Below are 21,322 nucleotides of genomic sequence, written 5' to 3' on the forward strand. Positions count from 1 at the left end.
GGAAGTGGGTGATCCACTTGGTGGTACGTCATTTATTGTGATGTTTTATTAAATTAATGAATATAATATGATGTTTCTGTGACCGTATCTGTTTTTCAATGAAAAGTGTAATAAGAATGTACACTCTACAACACTTGATCGTACGAACATTAATTCGACAAGAAGACAAGAAGACAAGAAGACAAGAAGACAAGAAGACAAGAAGACAAGAAGACAAGAAGACAAGAAGACAAGAAGACAAGAAGACAAGAAGACAAGAAGACAAGAAGACAAGAAGACAAGAAGACAAGAAGACAAGAAGACAAGAAGACAAGAAGACAAGAAGACAAGAAGACAAGAAGACAAGAAGACAAGAAGACAAGAAGACAAGAAGACAAGAAGACAAGAAGACAAGAAGACAAGAAGACAAGAAGACAAGAAGACAAGAAGACAAGAAGACAAGAAGACAAGAAGACAAGAAGACAAGAAGACAAGAAGACAAGAAGACAAGAAGACAAGAAGACAAGAAGACAAGAAGACAAGAAGACAAGAAGACAAGAAGACAAGAAGACAAGAAGACAAGAAGACAAGAAGACAAGAAGACAAGAAGACAAGAAGACAAGAAGACAAGAAGACAAGAAGACAAGAAGACAAGAAGACAAGAAGACAAGAAGACAAGAAGACAAGAAGACAAGAAGACAAGAAGACAAGAAGACAAGAAGACAAGAAGACAAGAAGACAAGAAGACAAGAAGACAAGAAGACAAGAAGACAAGAAGACAAGAAGACAAGAAGACAAGAAGACAAGAAGACAAGAAGACGTTATTCTGGCGTCTTTCGGACGTCATTCTGACGTCTTCCGGACGTCATTCAGACGTCTTTCGGACGTCATTCTGACATCATTCTGACGTCTTTCGGACGTCTTTCGGACGACTTACGGGCGTCTTTCGGACGTCTTTCAGGCATCTTTCGAGTGTCTTTCGGGCGTCTTTCGGGCGTCCTTCGGACGTCTTTCTGACGTCTTTTGGACGTCATTCTGACGTCTTTCGGACGTTTTGCGGACGTCTTTCGGACGTCTTTCGGGCGTCTTTCGGGCGTCTTTCGGGCGTCTTTCGGGCGTCTTTCGAGCGTCTTTCGGACGTCTTTCGGACGTCATTCTGACGTCTTTCGGTTGTCTTTCGGACGTCTTCGTACGTCATTCTGACGTCTTTCGGACGTCATTCTTACGTCTTTCGGACGTCTTTCAGACGTATTTTTGACGTCTTTCGGACGTATTTTTGACGTCTTTCAGACGTCATTCTGACGTCTTTCAGACGTTATTCTGACGTCTTTCGGATGTCATTCTGACGTCTTTTGTTCGTTATTTTGACGTTTTTCGGACGTCATTCTGACGTCTTTCGGAGGTCTTTTGGACGTATTTTTGACGTCTTTCGGACGTCTTTCGGACGTCATTCTGACGTCTTTCGGACGTCATTCTGAAGTCTTTCGGACGTCATTCTGACGTATTTTTGACGTCTTTCGGACGTATTTTTGACGTCTTTCGGTCGTCATTCTGACGTCTTTCGGACGTCATTCTTACGTCTTTAGGACGTCTTTCAGACGTATTTTTGACGTCTTTCGGACGTATTTTTGACGTCTTTCGGAGTTCATTCTGACGTCTTTCGGACGTCATTCTGACGTTTTTCGTTCGTTATTCTGACGTCTTTCGGACGTCATTCTGACGTCTTTCAGAGATCTTTTGGACGTATTTTTGACGTTTTTTGGACGTCTTTCTAACGTCATTCTGACGTCTTTCGGACGTCATTCTGCCGTCTTTCGGACGTCATTCTGAAGTCTTTCGGACGTCATTCTGACGTCTTTCGGACGTCATTCTGACGTCTTTCGGTCATTCTGTCGTCTGTTGGACGTGTTTCGGTCGTCAGTTTCGGACATTATCTAGTCGTGTTTCGGACGTCATTCTGACGCCTTTCGGACGTCACTCTAACGTCTGTCGGACGTCATTCTGACGTCTGTAGGACGTCATTCTGACGTCTGTAGGACGTCATTCGGACGTCTTCCATGCGTCATTCTGACGTCTTTCGGACGTCATTTTGTCACAAGTCGTTTTTTTTTTTCGCTGGTTCGCAGGTCAATCCCCTACTATCTGGAGCACCATAGTGCACAGTTGACCTTAGAGTCCTTACCAGGTACTCGGGCGTCAATCAGTCACGGTTGTGAGCCGCTCGTCCTGCATACGCGGAGGTAGGTATAGAGGACAGAGCCTAATGGATCTCAATAGGAACTGAATCACGCGAAATTCTCGCGAAACCCTTACCGAACCATCCATTCGACATATTAGGTTCCAAGTATTGACCACTGTTTCTTAACGTGGAGAAGGATTTAGTAAGAAGTATTATAGTGTAATTCACGGAAGATTTTCTAATAGCTCCCTCACACTTAATTGAAATTGCCGGAATATCATCACTTTTTCAAACTTTTGCCGAGATACGCACAGTCGAGCAATCAACAAACAACTATTTTGCTTATGTTATACCATTCTGATCATGAAAGTTCTGAAGCAGGACATCAGCCACTATCATTCAAATTGAGCCAGTTCACCGAAAAAAAGTAAGTCATCACCAGTGCATAACAAACAACAATCATAATTTAGAATCGCCCTTTTTCACCGTCCATTCATTTGGCGTGCGCAGGAATTCCACTTTGTTAGCATAATTTATTCGGTGTCATTTGTTTATATTCCTGCTGCAATTGAACCCCCGAAACGGCGCACGGCGGCGGCACCAACATCGAGCGAACTGACAAACCATTCATTGGGTGTGCATTTTTAATCGTTTTCACTTATTAAAAAAAACTACTACGCCTCAGGCTTAGAAATGCGACGAGCCGCGATGGAAAAATCATTAGGACTCGTCGCTTCCTTTAATGCCTTGTTCATAAATGCCAGGGTAGCCGGCAAGTAATGATGATGACGATGTCCCTCATTTCCACTTTCGAGTCCCGGAACCACATATGGATCGCGCCAACAACCACTGCCGCCGTAGGCGCAATCGATCATAATCAGTCGGGAGAAATTAAAATTAAACGAATGTGTACGGTTTACCAAAACGATTAAAATCCTCCCGAATGTCCCGGCAGTCGCGTCGGAGTCACATCCATACATATCTGCCAAAGTAAAGAAGGGGACAGTGGCGAACGCTTTCCAAACAACAAACGCAATTAAAAACGCATATTTTCGAACAAATGGGCGAAACAATGCCCATCCGATGACCGTCGACTGGAGTTGTCCATACTCGCGCGAATAGCCATACCCATACCCACCATGTGTGATATTGGAGAAGATTATTATCGGTCAGCCGTGGCATTCTTTCAGGTCCATTATATCCTTTCAGCGGAAAATAGCGCCGCCTCAGGGGCACCCACGGCTGGCTGGCTGCTCCCGAATAGGACTCCTGTTTGCGGTCAGCGATGTGTGAAATTATGAAATTTTATTGCCATTCCTTTTGGGGCCGGTGGAGGTGAAGCAACGCTGCTGGATGGAGGCTCGTCGTCGTACCGACTGCGTGATGGCATTGACTAAAAGGTGAATCCCTCTGGGATGAGACTACTCGAATGGGGGAGAACACGCTAATCCTGTCATGAATCATTTTCTGGACGCGGGACTGAATGCCAATGTCCAGTGAATCAAAGCTTCATCCCAGTAGAGTAGTCTGTCATATTCGAGTGCGTTTTTATTCATATACTTCTGGTTGCCTCTGGAGTGAATGCATTTGGGTTAAATTCTTTTTGGGTACTTCGTATGGTACAAAGAAGAAGAAGAAGAAAATACACTCAAATCAATTTTTATGCACTTTTAGTATAGTATAGTTTCAGTGGTCTGAAAAAAACAAACCGTCTTCAGCCAGAGGCTGCACAGACTGAACAGCACTAACATTAGACAACGGGACAGCACATATACACTGTGGTGCATAATTGATCGGACAAACGGCGATTTTCATACAAAATGGCCAAGTTTGAGATGCTGTAACTATAGTTTGATTTGGTGGATTGAGCTCAATTTTTGACATAGAACTACGAATATGCTGAATTTTGTGTATACAAAGTATAAAATGTTTTCGTTCACAGGTCTGGGCGTGGCAAGGCGTTGAAAATATTGCAAAAGTGATCGGACAGCGGTACCCCTTTGATTTACACGCGTGCCGCTGTCCACACTCCAAGGCTTACGAGACACCTAAACGACTGGCGCCGCCAACCTCTCGGTTACGAAGCCCAAGTAGAAACAGATCTCAGGGGCGATTCAAAAAGGTCCCAGGAGGTTTCAAGGGGTACCATGAAGACTATGGGGCGTTTAAAGGGGTTTAAGGGCTCTGTGAGGAGGTTTCAGGGAGAGCCAGGGGGCCTCGAGGGTGCTTCAAGGGCTGAGAAGATTACAGAGTAGTTCAAGTGGGTCTCAGGGGTGTTTCAGGGAGTTTCAGGGGGTTCCAGATTGTTTCAGGAGCGTTTAATCCTCGAGCAGTTGCATCGTCGACAGTGACACTATTCTCATGATGTGTTAAACAAGCGTGCATTGTTCATGGTGCGTGTACTCAGTACACGACGCGACCGCTCCCGGATTGAGGGGTTCTTAAGGGCGAGTCTCAAGAGGTTCCAAGAAGGGAGGACCACAGGGTCCCAGGGGCCTTTCAGGGGATCCAAGGGGGTTTCAGGAGGTTCATTGTAGTCTCAACAGCATTTGAGGGGATTGACAAAGGGTCTCTGGAGCGCTACAAGGCGTGTTCGTGGCGTTAGCGTCATTTAGGAGATATAGGAGAAGTTTCGGAGGATCCAAATGAGTTTCAAGGGGAAGTCTGGAAGTCTTATTGTCGTTTCAGGCGGTCTCAGGGGCTCCCTGACGATTTCAGCTAGTGATCCGTGCAGTACTTTTTATCACTATCGTCATATTTCTTTTACCGTCATGGCTAATGTTGCATACTACCGGCACACAATACATTCATTCTACATTCGATGCATGAATGTTGTTTACTTTGAAAACAGCATATGGCACCATGAGTATGCAATGACAGTTTCCAGTGGTTCCGAAAACTGCGAATGGCTCATGTGTGGACACTGTTTTTAGAGCAACGCCCCTGAAGTTTTTGTGATCTGAGGGGATTTTCGAAGGCATTCGAGAGAGTTTCAGAGATCTTTTGACGGGTTTTGGAAGCGTTACAGGTGCGTTACATGGGTTCCGAGTGGTTTTTTGAATGCTTCTCAAGCATTTTAGGAAGTTTCAGTGGATTTTAGGTGGGTTTCAAATGCGTTACGCATGTATTTTCGATGGTTTCAAGTGCGTTATCCGGAGATGGCGGGTCCGATTCCTGATCCAGTCGGGAAAAAATTCTCGACTCCCTGGGCATAGTGTATTATTGTACTTGCCTCACACTATACAAATTCATGCAATAGCAGGCAAAGGAAGCCCTTCAATTGATAACTGTGGAAGTGCTCAAAGAACAATAAGTTGAAGCGAGGCAGGCCAAGTCCCAGTAAGGACGTAGAGCCATAAAGAAGAAGAAAAAGAAGAGGTGCGTCACATGGAGGTCGTAGAATTTTAGGGGAAGTTTGGAGGCATTTCAAGAAGTTTCAGAGGATTTCCAGAAACCCCTTCACAAGACCCTTTGAAACCCCTTGTATCGCCCTGAATCCTCCTTTATCCCATAAAAATACCCATAAAACGCCTTTGATTTAATGTGCTCCTTAAACCTCTCTGATACGACTCTGGTCTGCAAAGCCTCGAAACGCCTCTGAAATCACCGTAATCACAATTAAATGTCTTTGAAATCAACGTACTTAATTTAAAATTACCCCGAAACCCTTAGGAAGGCCTCTGAAAGGCTCCAAATACTCCCTGACACGCACCTGAAATCCCCTTGAAACGCCCCTGAAATGCTATCAAACGCTCCTAAAGCCTCTATGAACGCATTTAAAAGGAAGTTTCACTGAATTGCTATCAAACGCCCCCTGAAACCGTCTGTAACGCCCTATAATGGCACCTGAGACTCCCCTTTCATCGCTTTTGAGGACCATTGAAACGTCCCTGAAATCCCCGTAGGCCCATTAAAACGCCTACGAAACCTGAAGGAACGCTCTTATAAGGGTCCTGCAATTCCCTGAAACAACTCTCTGAAATACCTCTTAGGAACCCACTTTTTTGGGCTTCTTCCTGTAAAGCCCCTTGGTCTCATCTCAAATGCCCAGGGGCAGAACCTGTTCTCGGGAGCTAGATTTCCTCAAGGTGATTATAGAACGAAGCCACTAAGAACCAAGTATGTATCCCACTGAGCTGAAAATTCGATCGTTTGATTTGGTCACCACGAGCCCTAACTTTAATTCAAGTTCCAAATTCCCTCTTTTTATGCCCTTATTAATTTAATCAACTCAGACAATCAAGAGCCGCATAAGGATGCACAAATTCCATCGTATAATTTGCACTTTCAAGTCATTGACGTATAAATGGATGAAGGATGTACAATTTTCGTCGCAAATGAAGATTTGTCTAACTTATTGCGATGTAAACTAGTAAGCTCGTATAAGCATACAAATGGCCGTATAGGAGATACAACTGCATCATAAAAATCTTAAATTGGCAGAACGTACATTAGGGGTTGTCCAGTAATTAAGTAAGGGTTTAAGGGAGGGAGGGGGAAGGTTGGGAAATCTAACGCGCCATACAAAAATATTTGGGGTTTCAGACAAAAAATCTTACCACGGGTGGGGCGTGAGAGTGTGTCGAAAAATCGTATAAAATCCCTAACGTAATAAATGGATAGCCCCTTATAAAAAAGGCACGGTTGCCAGACAACCAGAACCCCCAGTATGTACGGATTTCTTAATGTTATTACTAAACTACATCGCATAAATGTAGATGCAAAGCAAGGCCGTTTTGTGGGTTTGTAATGCTGAATACCTGCAAAACATTACCATGATACCTTTTTGTTTTTGTTGTTTTTTTCAGATGTGGTTTCAGGGATTATAAATCAGATTTAGGAGAATTTCTGGAGTTTTTTTTTTTTTTTTTTGGTTTTACGATGTAACCAATGGTGTGTCTGTCTATCCGAGATTTGTGAGATTTTCACGGTGTAGCAGTGTACGCAAAATACGGTAGCGAAAAATAGGCAACAAAGAAGGCACAGCAACAACGCTTTGTTTTTTCGTTAGCAGATAATGACAAAATCGCTCCCGAGTTTGTTCACAACAAAAACGATTGGAATATTTGTCTCGTTATATTTACATCGTGATTTTCGCATTGTTTTACAACTAAAACTCGACTCTGAGGTTTGCAAGAGTCTTAATTCGTCCAAATGCTTATGAATTCGATGATATGAGTCGAAAATTTCAGCAGAAAAGCCGGAATATTGGCACACGCACGGCAAGCGATGTTTGTTTTATTGCTCTCATCGCGTGACATGCGTTTGTTGCGGAGCGCCTTTGTTACCAACATGCACCGCTTAGGACAAAGCGTTTGTTTTTCGGCGTGATCCGTTTGTCATACACTGCGGTGTAGTGATTCGTTTTCAATGTTAAAATACCAAGAATATGTTGAATGTCCGCTGAGCATCATCAACTAGGGGAACTGCGGCCATAACGCCCATAGGGGGCAAGTTGCGCCACCCTTGTTTTAGGCAAACCACGTTATTTTCAGTACTTTTTTCAATTGCGTTCGCTAAAATAAGAATAAAAATGCTTCTTTACATTTGAGTTTACATATTTTTACTAAAAAAATTGTACAAAAACTTCGAAAAAAGATTTTGGTTACTTTTGATGTAATTTTAGCCTGTCAAATGTTTACACTTTTTTACATCAATTAAAGAATTTTTTTCTCGCTATCCCCACAAACTGTTTTGCACACTCCCATTATTTGTGTACCAAGCGAAAAAAGTATCGAATTTGACCCTCACAACTTTTTTACAAGGGCCCAAACTTCTGAGGCATATGTGGGGTAAAATGCCCACCCCTAGTTATTTACATTAAAATAGCCATTTAGATGCAAATTCTGGCACAAATTATGTAGAACACATGTTGGAACCAAGCAACAGCACATTTTTACTATAAATAAGTTCACTAATCACACAGCCATGCGTCATTTTGTAGTAATTATTGATAAAACAGCTCTTCATGACGTTTACATGGAATTGACCCATAATTACAGGTGATCCATAATTATGTAATGTCTGTATACCATTCACGAACAATAACAGTTGACAATAAACCAGGCGCGCAAGTATATGTACACAATTTGGCATCCTGGCGTTAGCTGTGGCTAGTGGCGCGTTTTACCCCGCATTAAAACTAAAATTCTGAAAATCAAACTTTTTTTCAAATTTGATTTTTTTCAGTAGTAAAACATAAAACTGGTTTATGGTTTCTTCCATTTGGAAGGAAACATGTTGGTGCTTCATGTTAGTGCCAAAAAAATGTGTATTATAAAGTGTTTCGTGGTTGAAATTGAACTCTTCCTTAACGTGGGCGTCTTACCCCCAGTTCCCCTACCAAGCACCGCCCACCGCACTTCTAGCAGCCACACCTCATAGTCCCGGGACAAATATCAAGAAAGTGGTAACTCGAGTTCGAAGGGGTTCTGAATAGATGTTGCGCATTTGCTCTCCGATCATTGGCAAGCCAAAACTTGACAAAGCTGGGCGTGATCGCAAAAACAATATCACAAGCTGTAAAAGCGAACTATGTTCACAGCATTAGTCGAAGTCGGCAGGAGCTGAAAAGAGCTAGTGTTACGTGAAAGCTTGTGGAAGAAACAGAGTAAGAAACCCTCAACCAGAGTTGCAATCGTCCCCATCAGTAATACACCACGTACTCGTTTCCAAACCGCCCACAGGACCCCTAGGTTTCCCTTGGTGTAATCCTCAGAGTGCGTGTAGTGAACCTGAAGTCCTTGTGGCGTACTACCGCCTCTCAAGTTCTCGATCACTACACCCGAGACTGCATAAGCAGTCAGGAAATCCTGCTGGAAAGTATCATCCATCGCAGTACCGTTACTTGACTGTGAGTGAGTGCTGCCATTTTTTTAGCTGCGCGGCACCGTCAAGTCAACGACCACGAACGCTCGGCAGTTAAGATGAGGAACGGTAGCAAAGAAGCAAGAGGAAGTGTAGTCGCCAAAGCGTCGAGGGACAAGCGAAGCTAGCCAGCGTCGATAGAGAAAGGTAGAAAGTGTAGTTGCGTTAAGAGAAAGGGGCCCCGCTGACCGTAAAGGGAAAAAGAAAGTAGACAGTAAGGTAGGTGATAGGTTGTAAGGAAGTGGGGTACAAATAAAGGAACTTGTGTGTACAAAAAAGTAAAATAAAATGTGTTTGTGTTGCAATTCGGTAATCAAGCGTTTTCTTGGTCGCCACTGCACTGGTCACGTGCATATGCCGACCCTGAGGCAGCGGAGAAGGGGTCTCATAGATGCCGGACAAGGGGCTGCCACATTAGTTACACCGAGTTTTGCTCAGATGCCTCAGACAGTATACCATGGAGATTTGGAGGGGTGATTGGTGATATCATGGGTTTTCCAGGGGGTTCTGGAGAGGTTTAAGAGAGTTTCAAGGCTTTTAAAGGCATTTCAAGGGATTTCAAGAGATCTCAAGGAGCTAAGAGGGTTTCAGGTTGTGTCAGAGAATTTTAAGAGGGCTTAATGAAATTAGATAGGATTTCAAAGGAGTTTCCGAGGGTTTGAAGGAATACTAAGTAGTACTCAGGTGGATTCAGTGTGTTTCAGGAGAACTTCATGGGAGATACATAGAGGCATCAGAGGGTGTTACTAATGTTTCAAAGAATTTCATGAGGTTTTCAGGCGTTTCAAAAGGGATTTTTGATTTCAAATTTCAAGAGATTTCATATGATTTCAGATTGCAGAGTTACGAAATGATTCGGAGAAGATTGGAAGTGGATAAGCATTCCTGAGATTTCGGGAAAAGTTCTGGAGACTTCAGGGGACTTAAAAAGTATACAGATGAATATCAGGAAAGTGGAGTAACCGAAGATATTCCAAGATTCAAACGGAATTTTTCTCCAGGACTTTGCTCAGTTTCTTATTTCATCAGTATAACAGTTTAGATATTTCACCAGTATAACTTTAGAAATTATTTGATCCAATCTAATTATCAAAAAACCCTAATTAATCCACCTAGCGATGATGGCGCCTTTCTCGTGCCTTCGAAACCCCATTTCAATAAAACTCAAGCGAAATGTTTATGTATATCGCACTTTCATACAATTAACAGAAATCCTCGCTGAAATCCATTTCATCATACCAGAAATCATATCGTTTATCTGGCTTTCGATGTTTGAGCCTCTAACTCTTAAGAAAAAGACGCTATCTTGAATTTGAAGCCGCCATTTAAGATTAAAGATTGTCATCTTGGATATTCTGGTCGCCATTTTTGGAATCCAGACATCATCCCCATACCAAATATACCAATAATGCATTGTTTCAGGCCCTAAAACTCAATTAAACAGGCGCGATATTGAATTCGGAGCCGCCATCTTAAATTTTAGATCGGCATTTTGGATGTCCTGATCGCCATTTTGGACTCTGGAAGTCTTCCCCATACCAAATATAATATAATAACCAGTCATCAGGTTATCAGGAAAGCCATTATTTGTTGTATCGCATGCATGAGTTTGGTACTCTTTTATATTTGGCCACACCCGTCGAGACCCCCGGAACCGGTTCCGGACAACTACCGGTTCAGATATGGTCTGATACTGCTTTCCTGTTGACCGTTCATCAGGTTATCAAAAATGCCGCTGTTTGATGTGTCGCACGCATCGGTTTGGTACTCGTTTATATTTGGCTACATCCGGCGGAACATCCAGAACCGGTTTTGGAACACTACCGGTTCAGATATGGTCTGATACTGTTTTCCTGCTTACCGTTCATCAGGTTATCGGAAATGCCGTTGTTTGATGTGTCGCATGCATGGGTTTGGTACTCTTTTATATTTGGCCTCTTCCGGTGGGACATCCGGAACCGGTTCCGGAACACTACCGGTTCAGATGTAGTCTGATACTGTTTTCCTGCTAACCGTTCATCGGATATCGAAAAAGCCGCTGTTTGATGTGTCGCATGCATGAGTTATGTTCAATTTGATATTTGGCCACTTCCGGCGGGACACCTAGAACTGGTTCCGGAACACTACCGGTTCAGATATGGTCTGAGACTATTTTCCTGCTTACCGTTCATCAGATAATCGTAAATGCCGTGGTTTGATGGGTCGCATGCATGGGTTTGGTGCATTTTCATGTCTGAACCATTTTCAATAGGAAACAATGGGACCAGATGCCGCGTCGAATGAGCCATCAATCGTTAAAATCGGTTGATATTTACTATCTAAAAGTGAGGTGACCTTTTTTGTACACATACACACACACATACATACACACACACACATACACACACACAGACATCATCTCAACTCGTCGAGCTGAGTCGATTGGTATATGAAACTTGCCCCTCTGGGGGCTCTATCGAAATTTTATTTTTGGAGTGAACATATAGCCTTTCGGTACACCTTGGTGTACGAGAAAGGCAAAAATACATTTTGAAAACAACCCATGTCGTATATCTTTTTAAATTTCTTGGGGTTCCTCATACATTTCTCCATATATTCTTTAAGGTATCTGTACGAGAACTCTTGCTGGAAATCATCCACTTATTCCTTCTAAAGTATTTCAAAAGATTCCTTCAAAAAAAGTTAGATATACTCAATCTTTTTTTTCACAAATTTCTTTAGAATTTTTCCCCAAATTCTGCCAAAGTTTTCTTCTGATTTTTTTCAGTGATTTCTTACGAAATTTGCCTGGAGATTCTTTCCGAAATTGGTCCAAGTATTCGGTCGAGAAATCTACCAATGATTGTTTTGAAAACCTCTCTAACGGTTTCACCACAAGTTCTTTCCAGGATTTTTATTTTATTTTTCAATAAATGGAGATATTTCTTCAAGAATTTCTCTAAGAATTCAGTCAGGTAGGTTTCTTTGGGATCCTTTTGAAACTCTGCCAGGGATTACTCTAGAGTCTAGGAATTCAAAGTTTAGAAAATCCTTTGGAAACGTCATTCAAAATTTATAGGTTCGAAATTCAAATTCCTTCTAAAATTCCTTCAAAAATATCTTTGAAAAATTCTCCATAAGCGTAAATGTTTAGTTAAAAAATTAGTTTATCATGTAAAACTTCATCAAGAAATTTCTTTAAAAATGTAATGGAAATTCGTTCGAAAATATTTCAAGGGTTCTTTTGGGAATTCTCCGAGATATTATTTCATTATTTCATTATTATAAAATAAATATTGTAAGAATGATTGTAAGAATTCCCATTAGATTTTTTGAGAATTTTCTTAAGGTATTCGTAGACACAAAATCCTGAAGAAATTTCTGAATATATCTGTGAAGAAATTCCTGGAAGAAGCTCTGGTAGAAAACCTGAAAAAACTTCTTCAAAGTTTTTATTAATTGCTAGACAAAATTCATGAGAAATTCCGAGGAAAAATTGCTTGCGAAGTTACAGGAGGGATTCCTGGAGAAATCCGTAGAAGGATTTCTGAAGGTATCTCTTAAGAAATATCTGCACGAGTTCTTGCAAAAACCGCAGACAATGGCACTGGTGAATTCTTCAAGAAAGATTTCTCTGGCGGATTTGTGAAGAAATTTTTGGAAGAACTCTTGGAAACCCCTCTTAGAAGTATTTCTTACACAATTTCTAAAATTTTTCTTACACAAAAATCGTTTTTTTTTTTAATAAAATACTGTAAAACGAAACAAAAATCCTGGCGAAATTCACTATAGAAGTTTATAAAAAAAATGGTTTTCTAACGAATCTGAAAGAATTGGAGAATCCTCTACTAGTCTCACAGAAGAATTTCTCGAAAAATGCGAAGGAAAAGACTCTAATGTAAAATCAGAATGAATTGCTGAGAGGATATTTTCCTGAAGCATCATCGTGGAAATTTCTTTGAGAATCCACGAAGATAGGTCTGAATAAATCCTAAGCAATTCCTGGAGGACTACCTGGATAAACTTCTAGAGAAACCTCTGGAGGAACTTACAGATAAACCTTGAAAAAAATCTTGAAGAATTTTTAAATAAGTGCCTGAAATCCCCTGAATTAATGGAGTAATATTTGAAGCAACCTCTGAAGAAATTCCAACATTTTTTTCGAAAGAATTCTTGAAAAAAAAATCTGCATTTCTGAAAGAAACCCCAGAAGAACTTCTGTAGAAATTTCGGAATTTTTGTAAAAAAAAACTCTTCTGGCATATTTCTTGAAAAGATTTGTAGGAATTTCGGAAGCACCCCGAACAGACGGTGACCTTGATCGACCTTCACAAAAACTGAAATTGTAGTCCACAGAAAACAGTTCATCCTAGCCATCCCACTGGTAGTTATGAGAGCAAATACCCATCCAATACGTTGAATCTTTGGTAAATTTTTCACATATTCTTAAGAAGCACTAGATATTTTGCAATACTTTTTGATACTATTACCGTCCAGCTGAAACAAAATTTGAAGAAATTTGTAAAGTATACCTGTTCATGCAACCCGTCCTTTCGCTTGGAGCGCAGCTTTGTGTCTGTCAGTGAGAGCCTTTAGAGCCGATAGAACCCCCGAATACTATAGACCAATCGTTTATTCAGTAACTCATCATAACGCCTCAGCTTGTCTATGCTGATTGTTCAAGGAAAGAAAGGGCGTGCGTAAGTCGGAATAAGAGATTATTTAGGTACTTTAGGGAAGATTTTTCCAATTTGTCAATTGGAGTAAATAAGGATTTGAAATAGAAATTTCCTGAAATTTCAGGAGTTATTAGGGAGATATAATTTTCTTTTTGTCAGATATTTCTGAAGTTATTTGGTATTCGTTCATACAAGAATGGAAGAGAGACTAAAGCAAGATATGTAACGGTACAGTAAGCAATGGAACAAATCAGCATAGCTAGCCTTCCACAAAAATTTTCATGAATTTCAGATAACAGTGAACTCAATAGCCAAAACGAAAATCTCCACAATACCGATATTCCGATTATGAATTAGAATTTGGATAAAGAAAAAAAAAAAGAGGATAAAAATTTGAAATAGTTTAAAATAAGTTTCAAACTATATAAAAATTTTGAAATTTCCTACAAATTTCAAATTTTTTATTTTTTTAGGATGGGCGAATGTAACAACACCCTATCCCATCAATCCAGTAACGATTGCATTTAAAAAACTGCCAGAATCCAAATAACGCCGCCTACCTGTGAAGGCGAAAACTGCAGCACTCACGGATCGCGAATCTGAAATCGGTTCCGCTCAAAAATTCTCTTCATTCTCTTTGAGATCAGATCGGATGATCAGCCTCCCAACATCCCAGCCGCGGAGATTAATGATTTCCTCGTTGGAGTGCGGGAGATGGCTAATCCCTCCTACAAAGAAAACCTCTTCTATCCTTTAACAAACCCGCGAACGACCCTATCACAAAAGATAACTGCTTCACTTTAGTCTGGGCTACCGTAATCGTCAGATCGCAGGAAATCCAAAGTGAATAGAAGCTTGTGCTATATTATACCAAAGTTGCTAAGAAACTAGCCAGCCAGAACAGAAATTAGTGCCAATAACGAAAGATTAATAATCAACCAAAAGACTGCCCAGTGATATAGTGCGCTCCCTCCAATGGTTTCCCACGGGAATCCCGAGCTGTGGAGGAAAACGTAATAAGGTGATTTCCACGTGGTTTCCCAAGTAGGCGTCCATTGTTATACCGTTGAATTAATCCATTCTAGAGCTGCATTTTCCATCTTTGGCGCAATACGAATTTCCCGAATCGAGTGTCGAGATCAGAAAATCCAGGTAAATAATAATTCACGGCACAGAGTTCAGTCATTTAATAGATCACGTCATACAGGTAAAAACCCGCGTGACGTGGGTTTTTTGTTGGGACTCGCCGAAGTCGCGAGGCGGTGAGTTGGAGTTTCCACGGAGCACGTGGGGGGAGGTAAAATTGGGTGAGGAGCAGTAGACGGACGACCCATCCCAAGTCCTCGAAGAAAGAGAGGCTCTCGAGTGACCAGAACCAGAGCGACGCCGCCGAAACCCCAGAGCGAAAGCCAGTCACCCACATCTACTCTTGGAGGTTAAGCACATCCACTCCTCCGGACGGTGGAGCTCGTGTTACCCCCGTTACCTGGTACGGTTCGCCAACAGCATCCGAATAAGTGAATCGGGGCTACCTACACGATCTGCACTGAGCGGATCTTCACTGAACCGATCTTCACGGAGCCGATCTGCCGGAGCTGGTCGTTGAACCGTGTGATCAACAGTAGGTCGCCGATGGCCCTCCTCGCCACATCTCCACATCTGTGGGACCAGCATGCAGGTCAGAAATCTATATGTGATGTGTGATGTTCAGGTTTTTTAAACTAGGCAGAAAACCAAGTTTAGACTAGTCCCGGGACAAATGAGGATAGGATAGGAGTCAGGAATGTAGAGAGTGAATACAGATTGCAATCGAATATGTAACTGCTCCGAGTCTATGCGTTTTGGTGACGAAAATGCCCTGGATTCAAGTGAATCGTGCGTTTTTTCTTCTTTTGCATTTTACACAGTTTTCTTTTAAAAATTAGAAAAGGTTTTGCAGAAAAAGTTGGGTAAGTTGCCAATTTGTTATCTTGGTTTGTTACTTAGAGGGTTTGCTGAGTGTTTAGGAGCGTTTGAGCCATATTAAAAACCCGCCCGTTGATAAGAGTCTCTGGCCAGACTCGTACGTGCGTCTGCAACCTTCCCTCCGGGAAGTGGCGCTTAAGTTGCTGACGTTGTTGAAACCAAACAGTTCGTTACAAAATTACTAAAAGAATGCATTGTAAATTGATTAGAGTTTTTTGAGGAAATTCCAATTAAAAACTTCTAAAGAAAATTATGATATTATTTCTGAAAGAATTCATTCCATGTTTGAAAGAATACATGAAAGTATGCATTCCCCAGGACCAACCAAAAAAACAAGATAAGGACCGCCTTTAGAATGCGTGTTATTATGCCTGAGGAGAAAGTATAGGTTTGCAAAAATATGTATTTTCTCTGACAGCCAAGCGGCACTTAACCTTTCAGTACTCGCGCCAATTTTTGTAACGCGAGCAGTCGCGCGTTGTACTTTGTACAACACCCATACATTCTGAAATATCTAAGGATCCTGATTGTTTAGAGGAGCACTGTGTTTGGCAAAGTTGTTGTAAATTTCATGGGCTACTTGATGCTGATAAAGTTGATTCGTAATACGTCCACTAGGCGGCGCTAGTGAGCAATTTCATGTTATATCTTATATCTCAGGATCCTGATGTCTTAGAAAGATGGCGTCTTGGGCTAAGTTGTTTGGTAAGTAAACGGCTTACAGATTATTGGCCGTTTAATTGGAAATTCCACCACTGGGCGGCGCTAGTGAGCCAATAAACTTTATATCCTATGCATCTCGGGAACCTGATAACTTAGAAAGATGGTGTCTTCGACAAAGTTGTTTGGTAGGTCAAGTACTTACGGATGATTTGCAGTTTAATTTGAAATTTCATCACTTGGCGGCGCTAGTGAGCACGTAAATATTATATATTACTAGCTGTACCCGGTAAACTTTGTCTTGCCTACTGCGTTTTTTGACGTTTCAAGTTTCTAGCCAAGCCCAAGCCCCCGGTGAAAAAGGTATAGAAAATCAATTTTCGAAAACTCAATTTTTCCATGATTTTGGTCTCATAAACCCTCCTTGGGTGAAATCTAACAGAACAAAATTAAGACGACCAAAATCGGACCTTCCGTTCGCAAGTTAGGGGCTGTCCATAAACCACGTGGTCATTTTTTTGGGACTTCTCGACCCCCCACCCCCCCCCCCCCCGCGTGGTCATTTGTCCATACAAAATTTTTTATTCGTCCAAACAAAATGCTCATAGGCCGAACCCCCCCCCCCCCCCTCATGACCACGTGGTTTATGGACAGCCCCTTAGGCGCGGCCCCACGTATGCCACTGCATTTTTATGTATATATAGATGTATCTCTGGACCCTTATTACTTAGAAATATAGTGTCTTCGGCAAAGATGTTTGGTATATCAAGGGCTTATAGATGAGTGACAGTTTGATTTCAAACTGTGAGCATGTTAATTTTTAATCTCATGTAGCTCAGGATCCCGATTAAAAAGGCACAGGACACCGTCTTCAGCCAGAGGCTGTACAGACTGAACAGAACTTAACGCTAGACCATGGACACGACATACATTACATGCACCAGTGGATAGCATGGTGCGGATACACGCTTAGTAACGCTAACCGAACGACCACGAAGCTCCACTTTACTCAGAAAGATGGTGTCTTCGGCAAAGTTGTTTGGTAGAACAAATTCCAAATGGAGGAAAAGTTACCTCTCGTGCTGACCTTCTAAAAGATCGAAAACTTACAGATAGTTGTCCGTTTGAATCGTAATTTCCCCACTAGATGACGCTAGTGAACATAAAGAAAGTATATGCAATAGAGATGGTTGTTTCGGCAAAGTTGTCAAATAGGTTAAGTGCATTTGGTTGATGGGTCGTTGAAATCAATATTTCGCCAGTAAGTGGTGCTAATGAGTATGCAAATTTTATATCTTATATATCTCCGAGTCTGATTACCTGGGAAATTGATATCTTTGGCAAGGTTGGTTGGTAGATCAAAGGATTTCAGTTGATTGACCATTTGATTCGTGCTTCTGCCACCAGAAGACGCTAGTTGTAAATTTGCAAAAGCATGAACGTGTTATTATTCATCTAGAAAAAAATCAACGAGCTGTAAATTTTTATACTGCCGAAAGTTTTCAAAATTTGAAAATTACACAACTAGTTGATTATAATTTGTTCAAATTTGCACTTGATTGATTAATTTTACATAAAATTAAAGCGCTTAGTAAAATATTCAATATCTGACCGTCGTATTTCAATATACTCTATCTTAAGGTTGTCAATGTCACGGGATAAGTACATCCATCCTTTATCCATCAAACAACAATGTCGAAGACATCATCTTTCTAAGTAATCAGGATCTTGAGTTATATGAGGTATAAAATGGGAATGCTCACTAGTGCTACCTGGATGTGAAATTGCATGTCATATTTGTCTTCATCAGTTAGTGTTTGATCTACTAAACAACTTTTCAGAAGACACCATCTTTCTAAGTAATCAGGGTCCTGAGACATATGAGTTATAAAATTTGAATACCCACTAGCGCCACCTAGATGTGTAGTTTCAAATCATACGGCTCTCCATCAGTTAGTGTTCGATCTACTAAACAGCTTTGCTGAAGACATCATCTTTCTAAGTAATCAGGATCTCGAGATATATGAGTTATAATATTTGAGTACTCACTTGCGCCACCTGGATGTGGAATTCCACATCATACTTGTCTTCATCAGTTAGTGTTTGATCTACTAAACAACTTTGCAGAAGACACCATCTTTCTAAGTAATCAGGGTCCTGAGATGTATGAGTTATAAAATTTCAATGCCCACTAGCGCCACCTAGATGTGGAGTTTCAAACCAAACGGCTCTCCATCAGTTAGTGTTTAACCAACCAAACAACTTTGCCGAAGACACCATCTTTCTAAGTACTCAGGATCCTGAGCTATATGGGATATAAAAATTACATGCTCACTAGCGCCGCCTATCGGTTGAAATCTGAACTTCTCAGATCACCTCGCGAAGGCCCTTGATATCCAAAGTAACTTTGCTGAAGACACCATATTTCTAGATCATTTAGATTTTGAAATACACTAATTCACATTCAACTGTCTATCTTATCTTAAATATAGTACGTTCTTCATATTGCGATTTTCAATTTTCCGCATTATAAGGAGTTATACTGTTTTCAAAAAAAGTCTTATAATATTCCAAATAAGATTTCTGTAGAATACATTTGGGGTTGACATCGATAGAAAAGATGGTTTCAAAGTTATAGTCGGTAATTCTCATGTGTTGTACAAAGTACATCAGCGCGATTAACGGAAGGTTAAGTCGCTTAATAACTACACTTGTAACTCAAAGCTAGTGTGGGAATGCATTCTGGCTTTGAAAAACTTATCCATACGCAATCGAGTCTACCTATATTGGATCCCAGGACATACGGGTCTAGAGGGAAACGAGATTGCTGATGAGCTAGCCAGGAATGGATCTAATGAAAGGTTCATTGGCCCTGAGCCCTTCTGCGGGATCTCAGACTCTGTAAAAATGTAACTGAACAAATATATGGTCAGTCAAATCACATCAAACTGGAATGCACTTCCCCATACGAGCCAATCCAAAAGGCTCGTAACGATAAACCCCAAGAAAACCCAACAACTATTAGGTCTCAATAAAAGGGATCTCAACATCTACACCGGTCTAATAACTGGACACTGCCCCTGCAGATACCATCTACAAAAGATCGGAGCAATCCAAACCTCAAATTGCCGCTTTGAGAAGTCCCAAAAAACTGACCACGTGGTTTATGGACAGCCCCTAAAGCTAGTCTCGCCAGAATGGGGGAGTCACATACTGTAGCTCAGGATCTCTATTCATCAATAATAGATGGTCTTGAGTTCAGTCGATACCAAGGTATCTCAGTGACAAATATGTTACTGAGATAACTTGCGTACCTCACAGCAAAAGGGTATATCACAATAGTTCTAAAATCTGGACGCAGTGATCTTCACCCGACAAACGAGTGAGAGGGATAAAAAAAATGATAAGAAAATCGTGGCGTTATATAGGATGTTCTTATTTCATCCATCGATTCAGTCCATCGAACTTTTTGTTATATGTTTTTTTTATTCATACAAACGTTAACCACGCTAAGGGGCTGTCCATTAATTACGTAAGGGTTTTCGGGGGGAGGGGGGGTTTGGGAAATCTTACGCGGCATACAAAAATATTTGGAGTTTCATACAAAAAATCTTACAAGGGGGGGTGGGTGTGTCGAAATTTCGGAAAAATTGCCTTACGTAATAAATGGAGGGTTTTTTTTTCAAAATGATTCTCAATAAGTTGCAATATAGGAGTCATTTCCATGATGGCGTACCAGTTCAAGGGTTTCAAGCTCCTAGGAGTTTCATCAGGTTTCAGAAGGTTTCACGTAGATTTTAGTGGTTTCCAGGTATTCTGGTGAGATTCGAAACATTTTCGGAGAGTTCTAGGAAGTTTCGAAAGATTTCATGGAATTTCAGTGGGTTTTAGAACTTTAGGAAATATCAACGGTTCTAGAACGGTTATTCATAATATTGTGAGAGATGTTACGCTGGTAGTAACCATGATCTATATATATTAGACCTGTTCACTTTGAAACTTTTTTTCTCTGATTCTCCGTGACACATCAAATTATCAATCCACATGCAAAAACAAGTCTTCAGTCCAAAATTGAGCCAAATTGATAAAGATTTAAAGGTGTATCAAATCGATTTTGTGTTTTTTTAACCGTTTTCACAGAAATTTACCCATAAATCCAGAAAATTGCTCCGAAAGGGAACCGAAAATACCGTTAGGATATAGTTAGTACAATACTCTACAACTTTGCCGAAGATACTACGGTGTTTAAATTGCTTATTTCGAAGCTATTCAATAATTTTAGTTGAAAAATCACGTAAAAACACGATATTTTTACGATTTTACATGTAAAAGTCATGTAATTTTACATTATTTTACATGACTAAATTAATTAGCTATTTCTCCTTTGTGTAACGAATATTTCGTCCATACATGGTTTTTGTGTTGGAATTCGTTTTCAATGACTAATTATCAAAAGTATGTCACGTTGATACTAAAAATCGTGTAGAGTTGCCAGCACGAATTAAAACAAAGTTACCCATGATTAAGACGTCATGCCATCGTATTCTAATGTCTTTCGATTCAAGTATCAGAAATGGCGCAGATGATAAGGCTCGAGCCTGCGGATCAGAAGGTCCCAGGTTCAAGCTCAAATACATAATAAACTTTTTTTCTTTCTTTGTAGCAGTTAGGATGATGAATCTGCCATGAGCCATGGCCCATGACCTACACGCAATCTCCCAAATAATGATGATCTGGACCTGCCAATTAAGCCCATTTTAGGACTAGCTAGATATTTAGTTTACTTGTTGACAAGAAATCGTGTTGACGAGATCAGCTGGACGAAATATTGGACAGCTGTTTGATACCGATTAATTTAGCTAAAACAATTCAATACGATGATGGAACTGCTTCTGGATGCAAAATTTATCATACAACTGTGGAGATTACTTGCATCTATCTAGCCACAAGCTACACAACTACACGATAAAGGGAAACTTCATTCTTAGGCCGTTCGCAATGCTGTTTTATTTTG

The sequence above is a fragment of the Aedes albopictus genome, chromosome 1 (assembly GCF_035046485.1).
Source record: "Aedes albopictus strain Foshan chromosome 1, AalbF5, whole genome shotgun sequence".
Lineage (NCBI taxonomy): Eukaryota > Metazoa > Arthropoda > Insecta > Diptera > Culicidae > Aedes > Aedes albopictus.